A 24452-nucleotide genomic window follows, 5' to 3' on the forward strand; every position below is an offset into this window, starting at 1 on the left:
AAAAGCACAAAAAGTAGGGGCAATGACTTTTAATGTTTAACTGTGTTTTAGTCTATTTTCTACCTGGGTATTATCCAAGGCCTTACTGGTAAATATTGAAATTAAATCCATGCCTACAAGACTTCTGCTAATGAATAAGGAAACCGACTTATCTTCAGCTAGGTCACATTCCACAGTGCTAGACAAGTGCTCCTCAAAGTCTCGTCTGTGGCTGGCTGCTGAGTCCAGCAGTTTTGTTACTGGTCCGCCACAAAATAGGCACAGATATTGTGAGCAATCATTTAGAAACACCTACAGCAAAGTGGCAGAGTAATTTTATGTTTGTTGAAGCTAATAATAGAAAACTGAGTTTCTGTTTTCTATGTCTGGGTTTTAATTTTATTTTTCTAGTAATTCAATTGTATTCTATTTTATGAAAGTATCAATCCATAGTTGATTGTTAATTAAAAGAAAACTAAAAGAAAGATTCTTCCCAAGATTAGAAATACTCAGCAAGTTAGTGCAGTGGAGTGTTTAGGTCAGGCCGACCTGATTGGGATTGCAGCTCTTCCACATAGAGCTATGTGGACAAGTTACTGAAACGCTCTGTGTCCCAACGGCTCTAGCTGCAAAATGAACATCATAATATCTGCATCCCAGGATCCTGGGGGAAAATCCAATAAATATTGACTTTGGTGTCAGGCGACCCTCAGTTTCCTCAACTGTTAAGTGGATGTAATAATCCCAGTATCACTAAGTGGTTTAAGGATCAAATAACTTGGACAAAATCTGTAGTTCAGTGCCTATGCAGTGTCTAGCAAAAACCTCAAGTCAGCAATCATTATTATTTGAAGTGTCTTATGCATAGTAGGTCCTCGATAAATATTAACTTGTATCATCCCTCATTTGTGTAGAGGATCCTGAAGCACTCGTGCCTCCTGATCTCAGTCCATGAATCATGGACTGATGCTCATGAATCCATGACTGATGTTCTCAAAAAGGATCTGAACCCTTTGAGAAACAGTTTGTGGATGTGACTCAAAGCAGCAGGACAGGCTGCTTCTGTTTACCAGCAGAAGTTTCTTCTCTCACATTTACATCTGAGAAAATTCTCCTCTCTGTGCTGAATTATAATAATGCTGGGAGAAGGCAATTGACAGCCATATCATAGGAATGCACAGAATAGTTCTTTCAGTTAATGGGGAAAAATGTCAAAAGAGAGATCATCCTATCACTTCTTTCACAAATTATTAAACATGATATGTCTCTTCATGCCCATCTTTTAAAAAACATGTATGAGGGGCTAGTTGTAATAAGTAAAAAGAAGACATAGGCCGGGCATGATGACTCATGCCTGTAATCCCAACACTTTGGGAGGCCACGGCAGGCAGATCTCCCAAGGTCAGGAGTTCAAAACCAGCCTGGCCAACATGGTAAAATCTTGTCTCTACAAAAATACAAAAATTAGCCAGGAGTGGTGTTGTACACCTGTAATCCCAACTACTCGGGAGGCTGGGGAAGGAGAATTGCTTGAACCTGGGAGGTGGAAGCTGCAGAGCTGCAGTAAGCCAAGACTGTGCCACTGCACTCCAGTCTGGGCAACAGAGTGAGACTGTCTCAAAAAAAGAGAAAAAGAAAAGAAAAAGAAGAAAACATAAAAACTTCTACATCATTTTAGAGTTTACAAAACACTTTGATCTGATTTGATTTTTACAATACTATGGGCAGAGTCTTCTATTTCTACCTCTGATAAACTCAACTGAGAAATTAAATGGTTTTCTAAGCACACATTCCTAGTGAAGGCATACCTTAAACTTTAACGCGATCGTTCAAATCCCAAAATATGGGTACAGAAAATACAGGTGAAACAAGTTACATTTTAAAAAAGAATATTTCAGGAGAACGTCTCAGAAAAATAGTCAGATATGTGAAATACTTTAAATCATGAATACAGATCTCTGAAAGAAATACAATGGACAACCAAGAATGAGAATATGGATGGGATGTGGGTAGAAAAAAAAAAAAACAATTGATGTATATCCAAAAATAAAGACTATTAGGAAAAAATGTTCAAAGGATTACAGTTGTGTTTAAGGTATAACTAGATACAAACCCCACAGATATAAATGGGAGAAAAGAAGAAAAAAATTGTAAAAGCTGACAGACATTCCTAAATGGCCCTAGGCTTAGAGACAGAGGCAGCCTTTGAGGATGTCAGACAAACCCCATAGAGAGCCCCAGCAGGCACCTTCAGCAGCAGAACTAACCTTACCTGTTGGCCCACTTAACCATTACCACTCTGAGGAGAGCTCCTGAAGGCAAGGGGTAGATCACACTGTCAAACAAATGTCTCCAGCTGCTACCGATGCCTGAAACCTCATCAACTTAGTGTCTGACCCTTAATGAGAGGTCAGTGACCTTCACAAGGGCAGCACCTCAAATGTTCTCAGTCATCTAGATCTAGATCTTTGTGTGGATGAATTTCAGGTCCTTATTGAAAGGAGGTCTTAGCAGTAAAGAAAAACAGACAGAGCAAATAAGGAGAGAGTGTACCTTCTCAAGAAAGGCTGGTAATGCTGACGGAAGGTACTGCCTTTTCACGTTTTTCCCAGTTTCTGTAGTTACCATGATCGCCTGACACAGTTTTCTTTAATATTTTTATTAGGTAATTTTAGGCAACATTTTTTGAATCATAATGAATACAGAAAAATTGTATATAGAGGATATGTGTATACAGGCAAAGACAGGCAATAAATAACAACAACATTAAATATCATTGCTAAGACTCATCAACCTCTTAACGTAGGCTTTATATTCATTATCCTGTTTAATCTTTACAACCACTCTGGGGATGGGTATGATTACTTTCCTCATTTTGTAGGTGAAGAAGCGGGTTTAGACACTGTTTATACAGCTAATAAGTGGTAGAGTAGGAATACGAACCAATCCAATTCTGGTTAAACCACCATATTTGTGCAACAAACTTGAGTGGTAATATTTTCATCATATTACCCACATTCATACATACATCAATATTCTAGATTCCTGTAGCAAGGAAGCCAAAGCCCCTTATTATTAAAACTTTTAAAAATAGTAAAATAATCATAACAGAATAGAGTGAATTTCTAAGCTACATCACAAAGCTTCCAATTAAAAATGGTTTTGCTTGAAACTTGCTTGGGGAAACACCCCTAGACCCAAGGAGCCCTTGTTCTCTCCCCTCCTCTATTTGTATTATTAATTTGTTGAAAATTTGGACTAGTATGCTCAGTAAATATGTGTGAGCAGGTATTTGACCTGAACCATGGATCATTGATCTTCATATTTAAAGACGTATCTGTTCAAGGGGTCTGTTAACTTTATGTTACATTAGAGAGAAATGGTACAGCCTTCTTTTGAGCTGTAAACTTATTAACATAGCATAGTGGACCCCTACAAACCACAGTAGCTGAACGGTGACTGCCTCCTTTCCCTTCTCCTCACCATGACAATTATGCTCTAATTCACACTGTATGTGTTTCTTTGATTAAAAAACAAAACACATTTTATTCTCTAGCATTTTTCATTTAACAAGTTAGAAAAAGAAATGCAAAAAAAAAAAAAAAAAAATCATCCTTGTGCCCTACCTCTCTAAAATCTTATCCTCATTCATGACTATCTTGGGAAAGGGTTTTGAAAACCAGAAAGCACTAAACAAATGTAAAGGCCTCATATTATTAGACAACGAGGGGGTAATTTAGTGTACCAGAGTGCCGTGGAGTTGCCCTGTTCAGTGTCTGAATGATTTTGGTGATATCCATGGCAATGCTGCTATACTTAAACAGAGAAATGCATGGCAACTTTGAAATATTTTGAACTTATTGATCTTGAACCTCTCTTCAGAAAATAAATGAGTGTCCAAAATTCCTCATGGACCCAAAGGACATTTATAAATAGAAAATCTTTGTCAGGTTGAGGCCAAACTGGCTACAGAATTCGTCTAATTACTGAGACAGAGGGACCTCAAGCCCTTGAAAAGATCCTAGGTACAGTCATAACATGCACATGCCTTCATCTTTAATTATTCATATTTTTCTTGCTAAAACTTTGAAAATGTTATTTTACTTTTCCACTGTACTCTCTGTTAACTGTTGATCTAATCTGATAAGAAATATCTACAGGATGGTCATAGAATATAAAACCAGGCAAAGCAGGTTTATATTCCATGGTAAGATGGCGCATGTGCAGACTCCAGGGAAAGAAGAGGCTTTGGAAAATTTATTTCAATATATGAGTATGTGGGCACTAGCTGAGGAACTTTTTGATTCATTCATAAAATGAGTTATGATATTATCACTGTCATCTGACCCATCTCAGAACTTTAGTCTTCCTACTGCAACTGTGTATTGCATTCACCCATCCAAGATGACTCTTATAAAGTGATCTAAGCTTCCTTAAAAATGCATTCAATGTCAATGCAAACTGATAATATTCATCCCAATTTCACTGCTCCCAGGGGAAGTCCCCTCCAAAAAGACAATTCCACAGCCAATTACTATTCAGGGAACAGGGTTAATGCTTTTCCTCACTCTTTCTGTCCCCAAGCTTCATCCACATACACATGAGAAAAAGACATCCAACACAAGACAGTGACAAGCCAAAAGGTCAAGAATCAGCATAGTGATATGATAACGTGCTTTTTAATATTTGCTTGATTAAGTGAGCTTCACAAAATACATAAGGAGGTTTATACTTACCACTTAGGACACAGTAATCAAATTAACAGAACACTGTGAAACCCATTCTCAATTTCTTGTTCTAGTAGGAGCAAATAATGACATGTAAAACTTTGTAAAACAAAATGTTTTGAGGTACTTCACGAACATGTACATTTAATGGGATTTTTTTTTTACCCCAGATATTTAATTTTTAATAACCCAGGAGTTATTATTAAAAGTACTTGGAATTCTTCTACTACATTCTATTTTGGCAGTGGTAGAAAGTAGCCCCATAACATGCTGGAGAGAAGGGTACACCCATTGGGGTTGAAAAAAATCCACCATAGTTAATCCTCGAAAGTGAAATTTTTGCATCCTATAATCAGGAGTTGCTGGGCATTTGATTAAATACCCCAGGCATTTCATCCCCAACATACTTTCATTTCTCCCCCCAACTGGCAAACAAGAGAAATTAGACCAAGAACCTGAAGAAACAAAGTGTGTACTTTAATACAGAAATGCTTTTACCTGCCATCCTGCTGTGAATGAAATGGGCTGGGCTTTCAAAATGTTAGTCAGCTTAACTCCCAGTTGGTGGCACTGGGAAAATGTAGCCACTCAGTCTTATTGCTGTGTTTCTGTTCTTTAACTGCCAACTGGAATACAATAGAGGATTCAAATGGAAACAAAAGAGAGATGGATCCAGAAAGAACCAGAAGGACGACAACAAAGCAAATCAAGAAAATGCTGAGGAGCCAAAGACACTCTGTTCCCCAAAGTCAGCATCCCAGACCTTCTTCACATTGAAGATAATTATGCTTCCATTAATTGCCACTTCCCCTCAGACAGTCATGATATTTACAAATCACAAATTATCTAGTAGATGCTTATCTTTGTGACATTTTAGGAAAATCATAAGATATGCTTAACCCAAAGAGAGAATGGCTATATCATGTTGCTCAAACATGGATAATATATATTTTACATATTATGAGAGGTTTTAATATAGCATACAGGGTAGCAGTGTTGAACACACTGATATTTTTGGACTTGAAGACAGTGCCTCCATTCTGATGGATTACAGGATATACAGCATACATAGAGGGCTAGATATTTTAGTATCCTCATATTGCATCAACAGGTACCTGGAATTTTACTTATGTTCAGCTTCTCCATCATCTCGCCATTGTTTTTTGTACTTTTTTTCTTCTCATGCAGACATTATATTATTACAATAGTAGACACAAGGCTGCCACTTATCACACAATCCTCATGTCCTCTTTTAACTTCAGAATGTGTCAAAGTATGTATGCCATTGTCTTTGGTTTTTGTACATTTAAGAATTCACACATCAAAAGGCAAATTTTGTGCAGGGTTACAGATTAGCATGCTTTTCCCAGCCTCCCCCCCCACGTAAGAATAATGATGTACACAATTTATATTTTAATTTAAATATGCTGTATGGTGTATTGAGTCATATTTTTCTAAGATGCAAAGGACAGAAAAAAACAGTAAAAATAATGTGACTTACACATAAACAAAATATATTCAATAGCCTGGCTTTTAGGTCACAGTTTAAATAACTGTATATGAAGCTTTATATTATAGATTTCTACACCAAATGGAAAAATGAAAACTTTCATGGGGCTGGGATAGTCATAAGTACAATCATATGAAATCACATCTTATGAGACATGATAAAATCTTACCTTATCAGATGTGACATCCAAAATGTTGCATTTTCCCTGTGATGTTAATAATGCAGGAGCATCCTTCTTATAGAGAATATCTTTTAGAGAATATTGTCTTTGGTAATAATCAGAGTCAGAGTATTAACTAGGTGATCCAAAGTTAGAGTGCAGATTGCAAACAACCATTGTGGTTTCAGCCAGTCTGAAAGTTCAGAATAAGAAAACAAAGTAAGAATTTTTGACTGGTCAGCAGAAAGCAAAAATCTAAAAAAAATACTAAGATTTCTATATTACTGTGAATGTGCTAGCATTTTATATTTTAACTATCTTTTAATGTTATATTATTTATAGCGATGTGGTCTCTGCTACCCAGGCTGGAGTATAGTGGCACAATCATAGCTCACTGTAGCCTCAAACTCCTGGGCTCAAGGGGTCCTCCCGCCTCAGCCTCCCAAGTAGCTGGGATTACAGGTGTGAGTCACCGCACCTGGCTTAAGCTTCTTATAATCCATTTTTGATCCCACAAATTACTAAAACTCAAAGTATATCTATCCCAGACAAGCAAGATGGTAATTTGTCAATTTTCTACGTTGAGGCCTAAATTATTTTCCTTAATCTTCTACTCTGCTCAAATTCATTATAAAAATGAACAATTTACCATCTCACTTCACATGAGGAAGATAATATTATAGAGTGTGGATCCCAGGATAGAACAACCAAATGCTACCTGGGGACAGATGAACATGCGTGTGTGCATAACTTGAATTGTTCCAATTATTCTTTTGCTTATAAAACAATTTCTATATGAGCTCCAGAAGCCACTTTGAAGCAACATCCATTAGCATACAACATTTTCTACTTCTGGAAGGCAACTCACAATAAATCTCTTACCTTATAGAGAGACAGAACAGCACAGGGCTCGTAACAGGATAAGTGATGTATAAAATGTTCTTCAGCTGACTTCCCATGGGATTTATATTTCCAAACCTAGGAACACCGTCTGCCTGCACGGATGGAATGCTAAGCAATGCAGTCAAACAACCAATATGTTATGTATAGTTCTTTACCTTTAAGAAATCTAGAAGGAACTGTAAAATATGTAAACAAGCAAGTTTGTGTCTAAAAATTATAGCACAAATTAGCTAGAAAAATACATAGCTTAAATAAGGAAGGTTAGTGATGGGCTCATATCTGTAAGTGTGATTGCGATTATGTAGATAATATGCTTTTTCTTAGAAACTGACGGGTTGCTGCATTCTTGGTTATAGGTTTAAGAGAGAGACTCTTTTATATCGTATAATGCAAGTATTCCACGTGGAAATCATAGGATCTGAATTACAGATAAAATGTCAGTCAAGGAGTCCATTTTTGGGGGTTTATTTTTCAAAAGTATCCAAGAGGATAAAGAAAAGAATCTAAGAAAATAAATCAGAAAAATGCATATGTTGAAATTCTACTTACATTTTCTCATTTATTTGTTAGAAAAAAGTATCACTATTTTTTTTTATAGTACAGTTTCAGATCAGACTTATTTCCTGTCTAAATTTAGCCTCTGTTCATTGTGTCATATTTCTGCAGGCATGGGAAGGGAAATCAATGCCCCTACTCACCTTTGGGAGAATGTCACTGCCACGCCTCCATGGTTCTATGGGATCCAATAATCCTTGGCTCAGTATTGATTTTTCTATGACACCTGTAGAAATAGTCTCTCCTTCCTTTCTAACAAAATATAGCAACAAAAGTTGTGTAGTTTCTGAATGAATTCAGCATAGATTATTAAGCACAACCTCATCCTGTAAAGAAATGTGGTTTGTATTTTTTAAAAAATGTTAACTTTGCTTGATTTTTCTGAGCCATTTAACAACTGTTTAAAGGTGATGTGAACATCTATTTGTAAAAATAATTTGAACATAACTTTCTTAGGTTTCTGGCAGCTAACTCCTATACGGTAAATAGTATTTATTCTTCTACGGAAATAGACAAATGGTAAAGCCTATCTGAGTTCAATTCCCAATTTTAAAATATCTCCAAAATCAAAATCTTTTTGAATATAAAAATCTACAATCATGCTTTTAAAATCTAAAGTTTTGATGAGATAGAGGACCTTCAAGGGAGTAAATAGGGTATATCAAATCCTAGGAGAGAAAATGGGTTAAATTTGGGGTGTATTTCGTAGCATTAAAAGAGTTGGAAAAACAGGCAAGAAGCATCAGCCTTTCTACTTTTGACAAGCACAAATGTAAAAAAAAAAAAAAAAAAAAAAAAAACGAATCTTGTTTGCAATATTCTTTACACACCTGATTTAAACCTCAAAGGTATTTGTTTCACCCTAAGCAGACTCCTTTGGGCATGTCTGATTGTATTTCCCCGCAGCCATTCTGTGCTGAGTGGAGTAACTACAGTTGGCAACCTATTCCATCACTCACTCCATCATCCTGAGAATCTGCAAAATAAAAATGCAGTGTTAAGAAAAAAAAACAAACAAGCAAACAACAACAACAAAAAACTTTATTTTAAATTTGCTTTTCCCAGTAAAATCCTAGAAAAAATGCAGAGCAGCGTGTTTCCCACAATATATGCGACATCTTGGTTAAAAGTGACAGGACCATGTTGCACTCTGGCAGGTTTAGTGTTAAGACCTGACAGATAAAAAATCTGCACGAACAACCTCCCTGCCACAGATATTTAAACTCATGTGAAAACTTTGATTTGATAGTCCCTTGATTAGCTTTTGCAACAGTGAATGCTACTGCCTTTCGAGTTCATTATAAATTATAGAATTCTTCACAGTACTGTCAATTTAAGCTCTCTTTTCACTAAAAGGCAGACATTTTAACCACTCATCAAACCTGTGCACATTTTTGAGTTAAAGAATTAGATCAATCCAAACTCCAGTTCTCAAGGGAGAAGTTCCATTGTTTATCAGGCCATGTCTACACTGGCTGAGCAAAGCGCTCTGTTCAGAAGGAGAAGCGCCTTTGGCAGCTAGAGTCCACATAGCTGACCCATGGACGCTCGGGTGGAGTTTCTTCACCTAATTACATACTGCAATGAAATGACTGAACATTTGATGAAAATGACCCATGACAACAAAAAAGCATGACATAATTGTTGTTCTAATCTATTGACATGGTAGTCATTTAGGATGTAATTCAAAGAATCTATAAGAATGAGAAGATGCTTACACTTACAGCAGCTGATGAATATGGGTACTGAAATACTTGATAACTCAACATTTGGTTTTACCCAAGTCATTCTTCCTAAACAAGACACTGGTGGCACAATTTTAAAATGCAATTTCAATACCTTTTCCTAACTGGTCCAGGTTAATCTCGCAATGCTAATCTTATATTAACAGAGAAATCTGCAGAGTTTAAATAATTTAAAAGATGATTTTGATCACACACACACACACACACACACACACAAATGGGTTAAAAGGTAATCAACGTTTTGGAAGAAATATTTACATGTTTATGACTTGATCAGTTAAGATTTAGTAACATCTATGGGTGCATTCGATTCTGGTGACAATACCGTGCCCTCGACTCATCTTATTTTTTTTTTTTTTTTTTTGAGACGGAGTCTCGCTCTGTCACCCAGGCTGGAGTGCTGTCGCCGGATCTCAGTTCACTGCAAGCTCCGCCTCCCGGGTTCACGCCATTCTCCTGCCTCAGCCTCCCGGGTAGCTGGGACTACAGGCGCCGCCACGTCGCCCGGCTAGTTTTTTTTTTTTTTTTTTTTTTGTAGTTTTTAGTAGAGACGGGGTTTCACCGTGTTAGCCAGGATGGTCTTGATCTCCTGACCTCGTGATCCGCCCGTCTCGGCCTCCCAAAGTGCTGGGATTACAGGCTTGAGCCACCGCGCCCGGCCCTCGACTCATCTTGAACATTTTAGATAAAAAGTGGTTTAGCAGAAATGTTCTACTAACAGCCATGAAATTATAGGCTTTCCCTTCCATCCATCCAAACACACTCCACCCTGTGAAATAATAGAAACGACACTAATCACCTTTGGAATTTTGCCAGCCTTCCCCACAGGTGAGCTGCAGAGTTGGACCAAATTGCATTGGAGGAATGAAGTCTGTTTCACCCCTGTGAATGCTGTCAGAGGGCTTCAGAGTGCATGCATTTTGATTCATTGAAGAAAGCAGAAGCAAAGGTTTAACTGTGTGGGAATCTATCAGAACTGTTATCCACGAGGTACACTTACTTCTATCCATATCACCCCAAAATAAATTAATTAGGCCAAATGCAAACCCATTTTTCATAATCACTTGGACTTTGCAAATGGGAGTAGCTCATTACTTTTCTTTTTTTGCCAATCCCAACTTCAGATTTTCAAGATAAGTATTCAGTCACTCTGTTTCAGTTTGATAGTCATGCAATTTATACATCAAATCCCCTTTTGCTGGGTGCAAACTTCCAACCTCAGATGGAGTCATGACAACATCTGGCTGATCAATTTTTTAAAGTGTCACTCAAATTATAAAATAAAAGAAATCTAGTTGCTCTAATTGCCTTGTTTAGCAAAGTTCATCTAAGATCAGTTGAATTTTATATCTTCTTTTTCTATATGAAAGCCCTGAGAATATCTAAATATAAATATAAATATAATTGTTGCCAAACATGTTTTAGTCACATATTGATGATAATGATGATGATGGTGGTGGTGGTGGTGGTGCTGGTGGTGGTGCTGGTGCTGGTAATGATAATGAAATAGCAAACATCCTTATGGTACTTGACTCTGGGCCAGGTACTGTCCTAAATGCTTTATGTATAGAAACTCATTTAATCCCCCAACAACCCTGTAAGACAGATGCTGTTAGCCCAATTTAACAGATGAGGAAACGGGATTACAGAGACAGCAAGTAACTTGCCCTGGATCACATAGTTAGTAAATGGTAGAGATGGATTTGAATCTGCGCAGTCTGGCTCCAGCGTCTGTACTTTCTTAGATGATGCCGTGTTTGGCCTAGCCACAGTGATGAAACTGGCATATCATTATGCATACAGATTTAAATTAAAAGGTGGTGTTTTTACATTGGCTCTTTCCTTCCTATATGAGTGGAATTAACATGCCTGGAACTAGGACTTTACTCTGTAAACTACTCTGTCCGTCCACCAGGCTCATTCTTCTATTTCTCACTCATTCATTCTTCTAAATCTCATTCAGGATTTTTACACCTTTACACCTTTCAACACTTACATTTTAAGATGTTTGTAAATGTGAAAAATGTCACATAAGAAAGGAACTGTAAGAATAAAAATGATTAAATTGGGTCTAAGAGTAGAGCTTGTACCTAAACGTAACCTCATGGGATCAGGTCTACTGAGGTCAAATCCTGATGTTACTTATTCCAGGTTAGATAAGTTGTTTTATTTCTCTATGACTTAGTTCCGTTATCTAAAATGGGAATGAAAATAGTACTATAGTTTAGTATTGTGAAGATTAAATAAATTAATCCATATAAAATGCTTACCCCAGTGCATGACACATAGCAAGCATTTGATAAATATGAGCTATTATTATTATATTTAGTTTATATAGACTAGCCTTCAGCTGCAACTAAGCATTAAAAATTAAAAATTGACATTGTAGTGTGAAAGTATTAACACAGATTTAAGAAAAATTGGTTGTTCTCACAGGAAATCCTTTCATCACAGAGACAATTTGACTTTAAAAATTCACTCAGACATATTTTCACAAATAATTTTTATTCCCCCTATTTTCAAGAACATAGACAAACTACAGATTGTGACAGACCACCTAAAAAGTCATTGGAGTTCACAGTGTTATCACCTAACAAGCTAAAAGTAGTCTTTTTTTTTTTCTTTTTTTCTTGAGACAGGCCTCTCTATGTCATCCAGGTTGGAGTACAGTGGCATGATCACAACTCACTGCAGCCTTAACCTCCTGGGCTCAAGTGGTCCTCCTGCCTCAGCCTCCTAAGCAGCTGGGACTACAGTTGCATGCCACCATGCCTGGCGAATTTTTTGTATTTTTAGTAGAGATGAGGTCTTGCTATGTTGCCCAGGCTGCTCTCAAATTCCTGAGCTCAAGCGATCTTCCCACCTCAGCTTCCCAAAGCGCTGGAATTATAGGTGTGAGCCATTGTGCCTGGCCTAAAAGTAGCTTCTCCTATACAGCAACGTTTTAAATAACATAAAATATTGCTTGCTTAATTGTTTTTATATCATAATTCATATTTCTAAGTAGAGTTACTTAAGTCAAATTGACCTTGATGGCAGTGATGCAATTTTAACAATTGTGCAATTAAACATCAGTAGAATTGTCCATATCTTCAGTTTGTCCATTTTCTATGCATACTTCTCAATAATCTGAGTGCTTAGGCTGATGTTTAAGTCCCAACTCTTTGAGGTCAGTTAGACATGGGTGAGTTAGACATGCCTACTCTGGAGCATAAAATAGAAATTTCCATCCCAAAGAAAGTGTAACGCAACGACTGGGAGAAAATTAATTACTGAGTGCCCACTTGCATGGAGGTATTGGGTAAATTTATACAAAGAAAACGGAACGGATTGAAACCTTTTTGCTTGAGTTCTAAAATGGACACCTTCACCAGAGACAGTGTGAAAACCCCAGAGGCCCAGAAGCTATTCTAGGTAAATCTCACACTTTCGCCTGGATATTCCCAGGATGCACTGAACTGCATTTTTCCAGTTTGGCCACCATGGAACTTGAGAGCTGCTTGCTGGTCCCCAAGGAGCTAGCAGTGAAGAGAGACACCTTTGCCTTGTTTCCCAGTACCTCAGGGACCAGATATTCTTTGGCAATCCTCAAAGAAAGAAAGTTTTGATGTATATAGATAGTGGCTTGATCAAGAATTAAAGTTTTGAATAAAGGGGTTGGTATGTAGCCTCATCAGGGACAAAGAGAGTAGACTGAAAACAAGGCACAATCAATGTGTCTCAATGTGAATCCTAACTGCCCCACCTAGGTTCCTCGCTGCAACCTCTGCCTCCCAGGTTCAAGCGATTCTCCTGCCTCAGCCTTCTGAGTAGCTGGGATCACAGGCATGCACCACCAGCTAATTTTTGTATTTTTAATAGAGATGGGGTTTCACCATGTTGGCCAGGCTGATCTCAAACTCCTGACCTCAGGTGATCCACCCGCTTCAGCCTCCCAAAGTGCTGGATCACAGGTGTGAGCCACTGTGCCTGGCGAGAAAACTCTCATTCTGAAATGGGATCTCAGCAATCATCAGTCTCCAGGTCTCTAGATGGGGACGGCATGTCCCAGAGACAGCCTTCTGCTGAAAGTCTCACAGAGTGAGCAGCAGTTTTAGAATTAGAACCAGTGGGGGTAAAAGGAGACAGCTGAAGTGTTAGAGAAGAAATAAATTCTTCACAGCAATTAACTGATTAGAAGGAAAATGGAAACACAGGGAAAGACACACACGACTTCTACTGGCAAGAGATGTCAGCAACCTCAACCGTGAATTATTGGCACAGACAACCAGGGGGATGTGAAGAACAAAGACTGTGAGGAGCTAAACAAGGCAACCTGGTTTCACTGGAGAGGATGAGGCTTCCCTAGCAAAGGGAATGGACTGTTTCAGTAACTATGTGGGGAAGTTATCTGATGTTCAGACTTTCTATGTTAAGCACAGTGTCAGTCACAGCGTTATCTCCAGTATCTTCAACAAACATTATTAGCTGCAGCTGTTTCTGCTGCTACTCAATGCCTCACTCCCTCCACCCCAGCTGCTCGAGGTCCATCAAATGTGTTTTTCAGATTTTCTGAACAAACTACAAAATTATTATTTTCTTGTGGCAGTTTAATTTTTCTTTTTGCTGCATGTTTAGGTCTCTTTTAAAGACATTTAGATCTTTTAAGTTTTAGAAAGGATACTCCTTGTTTCATATTATATATGAAGTCTAACAATCTCCAAATATCAAATGGAAAGTTTAAAAAAGGTCACATCTACCCAGTGTCTCTCGTTGGCTACTCCATAGACCTGCTGTCATTTCTCATTATCCTTTTCTTATGATTCCACACACAAATCTAACCCAGGTGATTTGATTCTTAAAGAAATGAATGTGAATTAATTCTGATGATCATAAATTTTAATGAGACAACACTTTAGATGCTCTCAGATGTTCCAAATGCAAAACTTATCTTTTCTGTGGTGAAACTGGAAATTCTTTTCTTAGGAAACCTTGATTGATTCACCCCTGCTATTTTTTACATAATGAAACAATTTGCATATCAGCAAGGTCAGAGGGGACAGAACTGGAATCTCAGGCTCCTCATCTCCCTGCTGCTCCCACGTCAATGCTACACATTTCTTATTCCCTTTTGTTCATAAGTTTTATAATTTCACAGAATTACAAGTCATATAGCATGACATCAAGCTTGATCTTGTCATTTTGCTTGATTGTGCAAAATTACAGTCATTCCAGAATGTTGACAGAATTCCTTTCAATATTTTCTCTGTTCGTTTATTAAGTGGCAATGTCATACTTAAAGAATGATCATTTCTGGGACGACTCATTCAAATCTTTGAAGACTGACATCCCATTAAAAATTCGTTTCTCCCAATCACCCTCTATTCTCTCTGTCCCCAGTACACTCAACATGTCAGAAATAATTATAAGTGGGTTAATATATACAGAAACCATCTCTCTTTAATATTCCAGAATGAATGAATGTAGTATTGCTTTGTTATCAGCTTTATTCTGGTTGGAAATTTACATTCAGTATCAGTAATATCTCATGAAAAAGTTGAAACCTGCTCTAATGTTTCCAATTTCTCTAGATCAGCCCTACCTTCAGACATCATTTGTTTCTTACAAATAATTATTTAATATTAATGGGAAAGGTCTGTCTTCCTCAAAGATGGCCCTCACCTTCTTTTGCTGCTTTTCGTAGGAGCATGTTCAAGGTAATGACTTTGCTATGTCACTTATTCACATTAGGGTAGCTTGTTTAAAAACAGATTTCTGATTAGAATTTTTTTAAAAAGCAGGAGGTGATTATTAAGCCCATTCAGAGTTCTCTCTTATTTCACATTGCCTTTTTAGAGTGGGCACTGCCTGTTCTTTTTATCAGACAAAGGCAGAAAACTTGTTTTGTATCCAAGGTAAATGGATAATGTCTATACCTGTATTTTTTTTCAAAGCTTACCATTCTTACCTATGGTAAAAGGCTATTACAAAGAGTCCTACTCTATCATGGTCTGGCTTGTAGACTAAATAAAGCAGTCTCTACAAAAGGATGCATTCTGTGTACCTCTCTCCAAGTTGATGAAATACAATGTATTACGGGAAACATTATCCCTTTGCACAGATAATCAGGATTACAAGTTTTCTGGATCTCTGGCTTGTTGGTTGATATTACCTGCTTGGACAAGCTCTAAAAAGAAACACTGCCAGGTGGGCCTACATGTGGAGAGGCCCAAGGCTTGCTGAAACGCCCTGACATAAATGCTAGGAGACTAGTTTCCAACATGGCTGCACCTTGATGGAAAAAGTTCTTGACTTGGACAGATGGACCTGTGTCTCCTCTTTGCCACTTATTAGCTATGTGGCTTTGAGCAAACCACTTATGCTTCCTAAGGCTTATTTTATAAAATACTGGTAATAATGCCTTTGGGGGCTCATATAATAAATAAATTAATGTATGTGACAATGTTGGCTCATAACAAATTATCAGGCAGATGCTTGGCATTATTTTTCTTAAGTAATTACCTAAAGCTAACAAGCAAGTCAGTCAAGATCATGTATATCAAACAGAAATCTAGAGGAAATGTGTATATAACATAACCACATTTGCTCAACACTAGGAATAGGAATTTTTCCTAATGAAATATTACTCTGAGTAAAATTTAATCTTATGTATCTATCATATATACAGGTAACCAATTTTCAGTGAGTGGAAATGCAGTAAAATACTCAAAAACTGCATATAGAGTAGACATAAATTAACACTTTTTAATAATTCAGGAGGCATTTCATTGTCTTATTGTACCTAAGGGTCATAATTATGATTATCAGTGGCTAATTTACTAGATAAATGGATGGAATGCAAATGACTCTATGGTATAACTGAGAATAAATCTTTGGAATTAATCCATGCTATCTATTTTTAATAGTCACAGGTCTCTATTTCAAAAATGCAGCATGACTTCAATCATTCTAAGTTATCTGATCTGAGCTTTTTGATGATTTGTATTCTCCTAAGGGGATGTTAACCTCAGCACAAATGTCCACATTCTAACATATCACCAAGCATTTTGCCCAAACATAATGCCTTGTGGGTAGTGTTCAAGGCTGGAAGTCTTCTACATGCCTGACCCTGATCCACCAGGTGTGGAAAGAACAGCAAGAAGTAACTACAGAAAGGGGGAATAGAGAGGAAATAATAAGCTCTGTGCCGACTAATTGATGAGACTGTCAAAAAGATGAAAGGAATTAAAAGCTAAGGAAGACTCTGTGAATTATATGGCACTAGAAAAGTCTAAGGTATTATAATTATTGCTACTAATAGTCTTACTCAGTTTACAATGGAAGAGTTATATATAGCTTGAAAGAGAAGAGCTCTTTTTCAAATGATGATACATTTATTCCTTCATCATCCAATTCTTGCTCTCTCAGCTTATTTCTCAGCCAATGTGAGTGACATGTATAGTCTATCCTTGTTTTCTTCTGTTTTTATCATAGTTTGACACAGTTGAAATAGATGGGAAGATCTTGCAGAGAATAAGGCTGCAAGCAAATTCTGAAATTTTAAAAATAGCTGTCTCTGAATAGTAAAAAGGTTTCGGCACATAGGAAGCTAAAGATGCTCTTGTTAATATGGCTAAAAGCATGTAGCAATTATTGTAGAATGGTAGGATATTCTAAAAGCTCAGCATCTGCACTATATCTGTAAGGATGCCATTGTCACAAAAAGCAGATACATGTCAGAATGATTTCCACTTCTGAGCTTGGCCATCTGAACTGTCTACTTGAAATAAATAAATCTGCATATGTGAGTGTGCGTGCATGTGCAGGCATAGCTCTTATGGTTGTATTGCTATAGACACACCCATTTACACAAAAATATATCACTGTAAGAACTGAGGACATATTTGGCAGAGGGCTATAAAACTCCACAACGCCATCGACAATCATTCATAAATCACTTAAAAGTAGAACTAGATTAATAAAGGTAGATATTCATTTCCCCACCACAAGAAGAAGAGCTGTTTCCATCTCCTTAATTAACTAATACAAGTATCTTTAGCATATAAGCAAAGCACAGTCCATAGCGCTTAAAGAAGAAAGAAAGGAACATATAAAATGGTTATGTAAAGGGCAGTACAGTAATAAAGAGAATGAAGGAGGTTTACATTGGCTAGCATGGAATGATACATTACATATATTAGGTCAAAAAGCAACTTGTAGAACATTAAGTATAATATCGCCCCACTTAGGCTTTACATACACACATAGACAAGTGTACTTAAAGAAAAAGTGTAAAATGACAAAAATCAATTAATAGTTCTTCTGGGAAAAGAAGTAGAATTGGGGAGGGCAGGGGTACAGTTCCTTTTCACTATTTAAATTTCAATATAGCTATTATTTTTACAATTATTTTTTAAAGAAATGAAGGAGATATACATCATAGCACCTCCACATAGAGAACACCAAGCGTAATTACAAGCTTTTTTAAATCATCGAGTCTACCAATTTCTGTTGGTCACATTGTTCTGTAAAATAAACATTTTTAAATTGAGGGACATAGCATCTTTTCTGGCTTACGGCCACTTACCCTTCACAAGTACTTCCAAAGCTTCATCCAGGACATTATGCCCATGTTAACCTCAAATCTAAGGAATAGAAAATACTAGTAAATCCATCTTGCTTTCAGCCCACATTCACCGCAAAAAGAATGTTCTTTCTTGTTTTTAACTGAACAGATTTAAAGCACTAGAAATAAAAATTGTACCCTACTTTTTAAAAACCTATCTATACATGCTTACCACAAAAACCTCCATGAGTAGCTGTTTCGGAATATGGGCTTAGGTGAAAGCACACCCCACTTTCCACATCATCAACCGCGTGGTTCTTTAGCCCTTTATTAGTGCAACTAATATGGGAAGCTTTGAAATAACAGAGCACAAAGGGCCAAGAAACTAAAAATTCAAGTCTCATATTTTGTCCACAATATTATCAAACTGACAATAGCTTACAGTGCCCTAGTCATTTATTCATTCATTTGAAAATATGACTGTCCCATGAGCCATGCACCTGGTCATAGTGAGAGTATAAGACAAATTCTCATCTATTTGCTCCCCTCAAGAAACTTACAGTTGTGTAAGCAGGAACTTCAAAAATAGAAAATATCTTGGGTGGTGCTTGGCATGAGGGGCTTCTGGGTTCCTCTGCACTAACCACCCCCATAAACAAATAAATAAAAATGTGGGAAAAAAATCTTAAAGAGTATCAATTTTTTCTAATCTTTGAGAAATTCCTGCATTTGTCTTTGATATAACCTACAATTTTACTCATGATGGAAGTAAAGCATAAATATTTATTTCCATGATGTCAAAAATCAAAACAAAAAAAAGTTACTACTGGAAGTAATGAGAAGTAATGGGAAGCTACATGGAGGGCTGGCAAACCATGACCAGTGGCCTAACCCAGGCTGTTGCCTGTTTGTGTCAATAAAGTTTATTGGAACACAGTCACACTCTTCTCTTTAGGTATTGTCTCTGACCGCTTTTGAGCTACCACAGAAGAGATGAGTATTCATAATAGACCTCATATTCTCCACAAAAACTAAAATACTCACTAAACTAGCTAAGTAAAAGTTTGCCAATTCCCAAGATGTTAATAAAAACTGGACAATGTACTTAAAACCTGGAATATACTTTTTGTCTATTTTCCATTTCGGTGTGTGCTTTTTGGAAACGTTGGTTTCCAAAGGGATTCCTTAAGGCATGTATATTTGTTCCTTCTCTAATATTAGGAGGAACAAAAAGAGACAGTGAATAAACAGTGTCGTAAAGCATAGGTTGGGGGAATTTAAATTAAAAATAGAATGACTTTACAATGTTTGTAAATCTGAACTTTGTCACTACATTCATGTTCATGTTGGCCAAAGGCTGAAATTTTGAGATGGATGTGGAAAGAACAGCCTGAATCAAATGAGTAAGATCACAATGGGGCTTATTTAGTCAGTCTTGGAAATATTTATAATATCATGAGTACTGCCCAAATTTCTGAATGTCCCAACTTTATTCTAAAAAGAATCTGGCCAAAACATTTTTTAAAAATGTTTCAGCTAAATTTTCATAAAACACTTGCACGGATGGAACAATGAAGACTACTGCCAAAGACGCTCCAATTTAATTCTGCCTGGCACATCAGCCAGGCTTGTTTGGCATTTCATTAACAAAAAATAAACCTCACTCTTCTTCCTGAGAAAATAGCATGTGTAGTATTTTTGGGGACGGCAAAGCTCAGCATGCTATTTCTCGGTATGAAAAAAATATATCTGAAATGTGGATAAATAAAGCTTTTAAAAGACTTTCTTTGGCATGGTAACTGGCCACCCTGGGAAATCCGTGTACTTAGTATGTGACTGAATAAAGCTAACATAAAATAGACCTTTAAATGTTTAAAAAATCACAGAGAAACAAGGTAATAAAATAGTAAGAGGATTGTTCTGGAAACAGAAAACAGATTCTTGTGACACTTTGACACTATGATGCTCCAGGCAAGCCAATAACTTCATCTTCCTTAATTTTAGCCTGCTTTTGGCGTAAAATATACATAAAGTATGGATGTCACAAGAAAAGATAAAAGATACTTGTATCTGTGACTCATTTGCTCTGCCTCAGAAGAAATGAAAGAAAAAATTTAAAAGTTAAAAAAATATATAAATGCATCCTTACATGAACAGCTTCATGACTCAATTATCAGCAGTGGAAGAGACAAAGATCGTTCCAGTTCTGCGCCAAATTCTTATTCAAGGAAGTCTGAATTTAGTTGAAGAAAATAAGTTGCTAACAGCTATCAATGAACTGAATAGCTCAGGTTAACACAAATTGGATACTGATATAATCAATGTAATGACTGGATTATGTACAGGTTATTGATAAGGCTAAGATTAGCTGGATGGGGGTGGGGACAGGACGCATAAGGGAAAGGTTCTTGGAGGAGGTGATACACTTGTGTTGACTGAAGAAAAAGTAGGAGTGGGCCAGGAAAGAAGAGTGAGAAGAGACTTAGAGGCAAAGTAGACAGTATGTGCAAAGAAATAATATGGTTCATGTGTAGAATTCCAAGCTGTTGCATGTAGCTGGAAAGCAAAGTGCAAGACAGGAAATTGTTAGAGATAAGACTAGAAAGAGGGAGGAAGCAGCAGATTTAAGGCTAGAATTTAACTTGGGAATATTTTGTACTTTATCTGGCAGAGTAGGGAAACACTAGAGGGTTTTAAGGTTGCACACAGCAGGTCTGCTTTGGGTTGTATGTTAGGTGGATTGCATGGTGACAAGGCTAACGGAAGAAAGGTCATTTGTATGGTGCAGATGTCCAAGCAAGAGATGAAACATCAGAAGTAGCAGTAGTTCTCAACTATAATAGTGGTAGTGATTGTGAGCCTTGCAGATGGATTCACGAAATATTTAGCATGAAAAATTAGCAGTTCCCTAATCCCAGCACTTTGGGAGGCTGAGAGGGGCAGACCCCGAGGTCAGGAGATCGAGACCATCCTGGCTAACATGGTGAAACCCCGTCTCTATTAAAAACAGAAAAAAAATAGCAGGCCTGGTGGTGGCCACCTGTAGTCCCAGCTACTCGGGAGGCTGAGGCAGGAGAATGGCGTGAACCCGGGAGGCAGAGTTTGCAGTGAGCCAAGATCACGCCACTGCACTCCAACCGGGTGACAGAGCGAGACTCTGTCTCAAAAAAAAAAAAAAAAAAAGAAAAAAGAAAAGAAAAGAAAGAAAAATTAGCAGTTCCTGGTACCAGGTTTGATATGGAAAACAAAAGTGGGCAAAAAAGAGCCAAAAGTGACTTTTAGGTTTCTAGTTTGGATGAATGAGTGGACAGTGGTGCCACAAAACGAGACAGAGAGCATAGAATGAGGAACCAGGTTAAGGAGGATGATGACGAGATTAGTTTGCACATGTTAGGTTGGAGGGTGCATGTTGGATATGGCAAACAGTTGGATATTTGAGTCTGAATTGCAGACAAAAGACTGGGCTACAAATAAAATGTCTGAGTAGCTGCAAACCATGACGGTGGATGAGATTACTGAGGGAAAGTGTACAGGGCAAGAGCAACAGGCTGAGGATGAACCCAGGGGAAGAGGAAGAAGAGAAGTCCAGGAAAGAGGTGAAAAGGCATAATTAGAGGACCACCCAGAGGGTATGGTACGGTGGAAGCCAGGGGAATGGACAACTTTCAGAGGGAGGGAGGTATCAACGGGGTCAAATGCACAGAGAGATCTAGGAAAGAATTTTAAAGCCCATTGGATTGAGTAATTCAGGAACTACTGGTTCATCAGTAGTGAGGCAGGAGCAGAAGCCAGATGCTGGAAATTGTAAAACAAAGAAAAGGCTGGACACTGTGGCTTATGTCTATAATCTCAGCACTTTGGGAGGCCAAGGCAGGAGGATCACTCGAGGCCAGGAGTTGTAGAATAGCCTGGGCAATATACAGAGAGCCTCATCTCTACAAAAAATAAAAATAAAAGAATTAGGCAGGTACAGTGGTACGCGTGCCTGTAGTCCTAGCTACTTGGGAGACTGAGGTGGGAAGATTGCTTGAGCCCAAGAATTTGAGGCTGCAGTGGGCTATGACTGTGCCACTGCACTCCAGGCTGGGCAACAGAGTGAGACCTTTTCTCAAAAAAAAAAAAAAAAAAAAAAAGACAAGGAAACATCCAAAGTACAGATACACCAAATTTTCAAGAGGTTTGAATAAGATGAGAAGGAGAGCGATTAGAATAATGATGGAGAGGTACCAGGACAAGGGAGAGGGCATTTGGGACGAAAGAAACATGAGGATGGACGGATGCACTTGAGCCATGGAGAACTGATGCCCGAGTGCCAACCCAGACCACAGCTCTACTAGAGGCTTCTCTACTTCTTCTCTTTTCCATTTGAGAAACTTTGGGAGCAATTTGCCCTGGTTCTAGGATGGCAGGCTCTATAGCAACCAAAACATGGAATAAAATGGAGTCAGGTATATTGTTTTCTTGTTAAATCTCCTAAGGAAATCAGACAAAAGGCAATTTCTTAAATAATTAGTGCTCACTAAAAGTCTCCTTTTAACTCCTATTTATGCCCTGTCAGTCACTATCAGAGTGCTTACACTTTATTTATAATAATGCTTGTATGATAGGTGTATGGGCACACTATGAAACATCCAAGCTGATACCTGATTTATTGGGGAATGCCAATTATACTCGCCGGTGTTCATCTACAGTTCAGAATCTCCTACACTGAGAAGGGATAGTACATCATAGTTACAGGAGGTTCATCTGGGTATAAATAGCTTTGAGACTTTCCTGGCTCTGTCATTACCTAGCTGTGTGACCTTAAACAACTCCTTTTTCTGAGTTCAGCCTTCCTTACGACAATAAAATGAGATGCTTCCACTTCACGGTTTCCTCTACCAGAATTTCCAGTTAAGAGAAGACTACAGATAATTTAGCTATACTTTCTACAATGTAGGAAATTACATCAAAATATGATTTATAGATACTGAAGAAAATATTGAGTAGTTCTCAGGTCATAAAATTATGGTGTACATCTTAGCAAAGAAATATCTACTGATAATAATTAGGAACAATAGCTATACAAAGAGCCTTTTCGTTTTCAAATGAAAAGCTCATTTGAATTACACAATATTTTCCTTCCCTTTCAAAGTCTAATACCAAGTGTTTGATGACAAATCAAAGCAGAATTGTTCCAGCCTTAATACATATGCCACTGTCTCCAAAAGCAAAGTCAGAAAGACAATTTTTGGAGACAAATAATTCATTTCTGTTTCTGCTTTATTCACTAAAAGGATATAACCACAGCTGAGATTCAATCTAACAGTCAGTCATACCAAGTCTATGGATTTCTTTACCACACAGATTGCAATTTCTCCTTGCAGTGTCTCCCTAGACAATGCTGAATAAAATGACCTCAAAGAACTGGCAGAGGGGAACTAGACAATTAAAAAGTGCTTTTAGCTTTATATAAATTTAAGCAACACATACTTGTGATCCTGAAGATAAAATGGAATAAATCACAGTGCAAAGAAATAACCTTATCCTTTCTCTTCTTCATTCCAGAGACAGAAGAAAAACTATGCAATAAGTATGTTTGGTCCCTTAAAAGTTTGCTGGGATCCTGCATATTCTTACTCAGTCCTGCTCTATGAGTAGCTTTTCTATCAGAGAAGCAAAACCTATAACCAGTTGTTTTTAATTTTTTTCTATCCTTTAATGTTTCTGAATCCTCCTCTCCTATAGTGTTAAATTGTGCTGATGTTGTTGTTATTTTGTTTTATATAATCTTTTACAACTATTAAATTTATCCTCCTTTTTGGTTTTCACGTTGTAGCTGTGGTCTCAGTTCTGGATCTGTTGCACTCTCACCTGGATTATTGTGGCCTTTCCTATCTGGTCTTTTGATTTCTGAAAATTAAGATTCTTGATCTGCCTTTCCATGGCTTCAAGTCTTCATGAAAAAGACTATCATCAATACTCAGCAGGACTGCTAGGGTTGCTTCCACTGCTTATCCATGGACCTCACCACATCTACTTCCTCCTTAGGTTTCCACATTGATACTTTATATTGTTGGCTTTCCTAACTTCGAAGCATATGTGGGCACCTGACTCCGCCCCATCCACTATGTCTCTTAACCCTCCTTAGTCTGCCATATTATTCTCAGTCAAGTCACCTCCATACCCTCATCATCTAACCATTCCTATTTTATTTCTAAACCTTCCCCTGAAGTGTGTCCTGAGTCTTTAAACCACTTAATCTTCCACCTTCCTTCCCTCAGTAATGCCTGGCTCTAGAATTCCGTAAGAAGCCCATCTTTGCTGGCAACTTCTGGGAAGCAAATAT

General features: G+C 37.6%; 1 long non-coding RNA gene across 1 annotated transcript in view; it reads right to left on the reverse strand.

The window, feature by feature from the left end:
- LOC117089574 overlaps window positions 1-24452 on the reverse strand; it is a 67124-nt gene that overhangs the window by 30758 nt on the left and 11914 nt on the right. Inside the window, exons 3-7 of the long non-coding RNA XR_004439658.1 lie at window positions 8665-8810; window positions 7978-8082; window positions 7259-7387; window positions 6386-6569; window positions 5205-5332 (exon numbers count right to left, since the gene is read on the reverse strand). This is a non-coding gene — a long non-coding RNA (uncharacterized LOC117089574). The remainder of the gene's footprint in view (window positions 1-5204; window positions 5333-6385; window positions 6570-7258; window positions 7388-7977; window positions 8083-8664; window positions 8811-24452) is intronic.

This window comes from Trachypithecus francoisi, unplaced genomic scaffold (genome assembly GCF_009764315.1).
Source record: "Trachypithecus francoisi isolate TF-2019V2 unplaced genomic scaffold, Tfra_2.0 Lachesis_group11, whole genome shotgun sequence".
In the NCBI taxonomy this organism is placed as follows: domain Eukaryota; kingdom Metazoa; phylum Chordata; class Mammalia; order Primates; family Cercopithecidae; genus Trachypithecus; species Trachypithecus francoisi.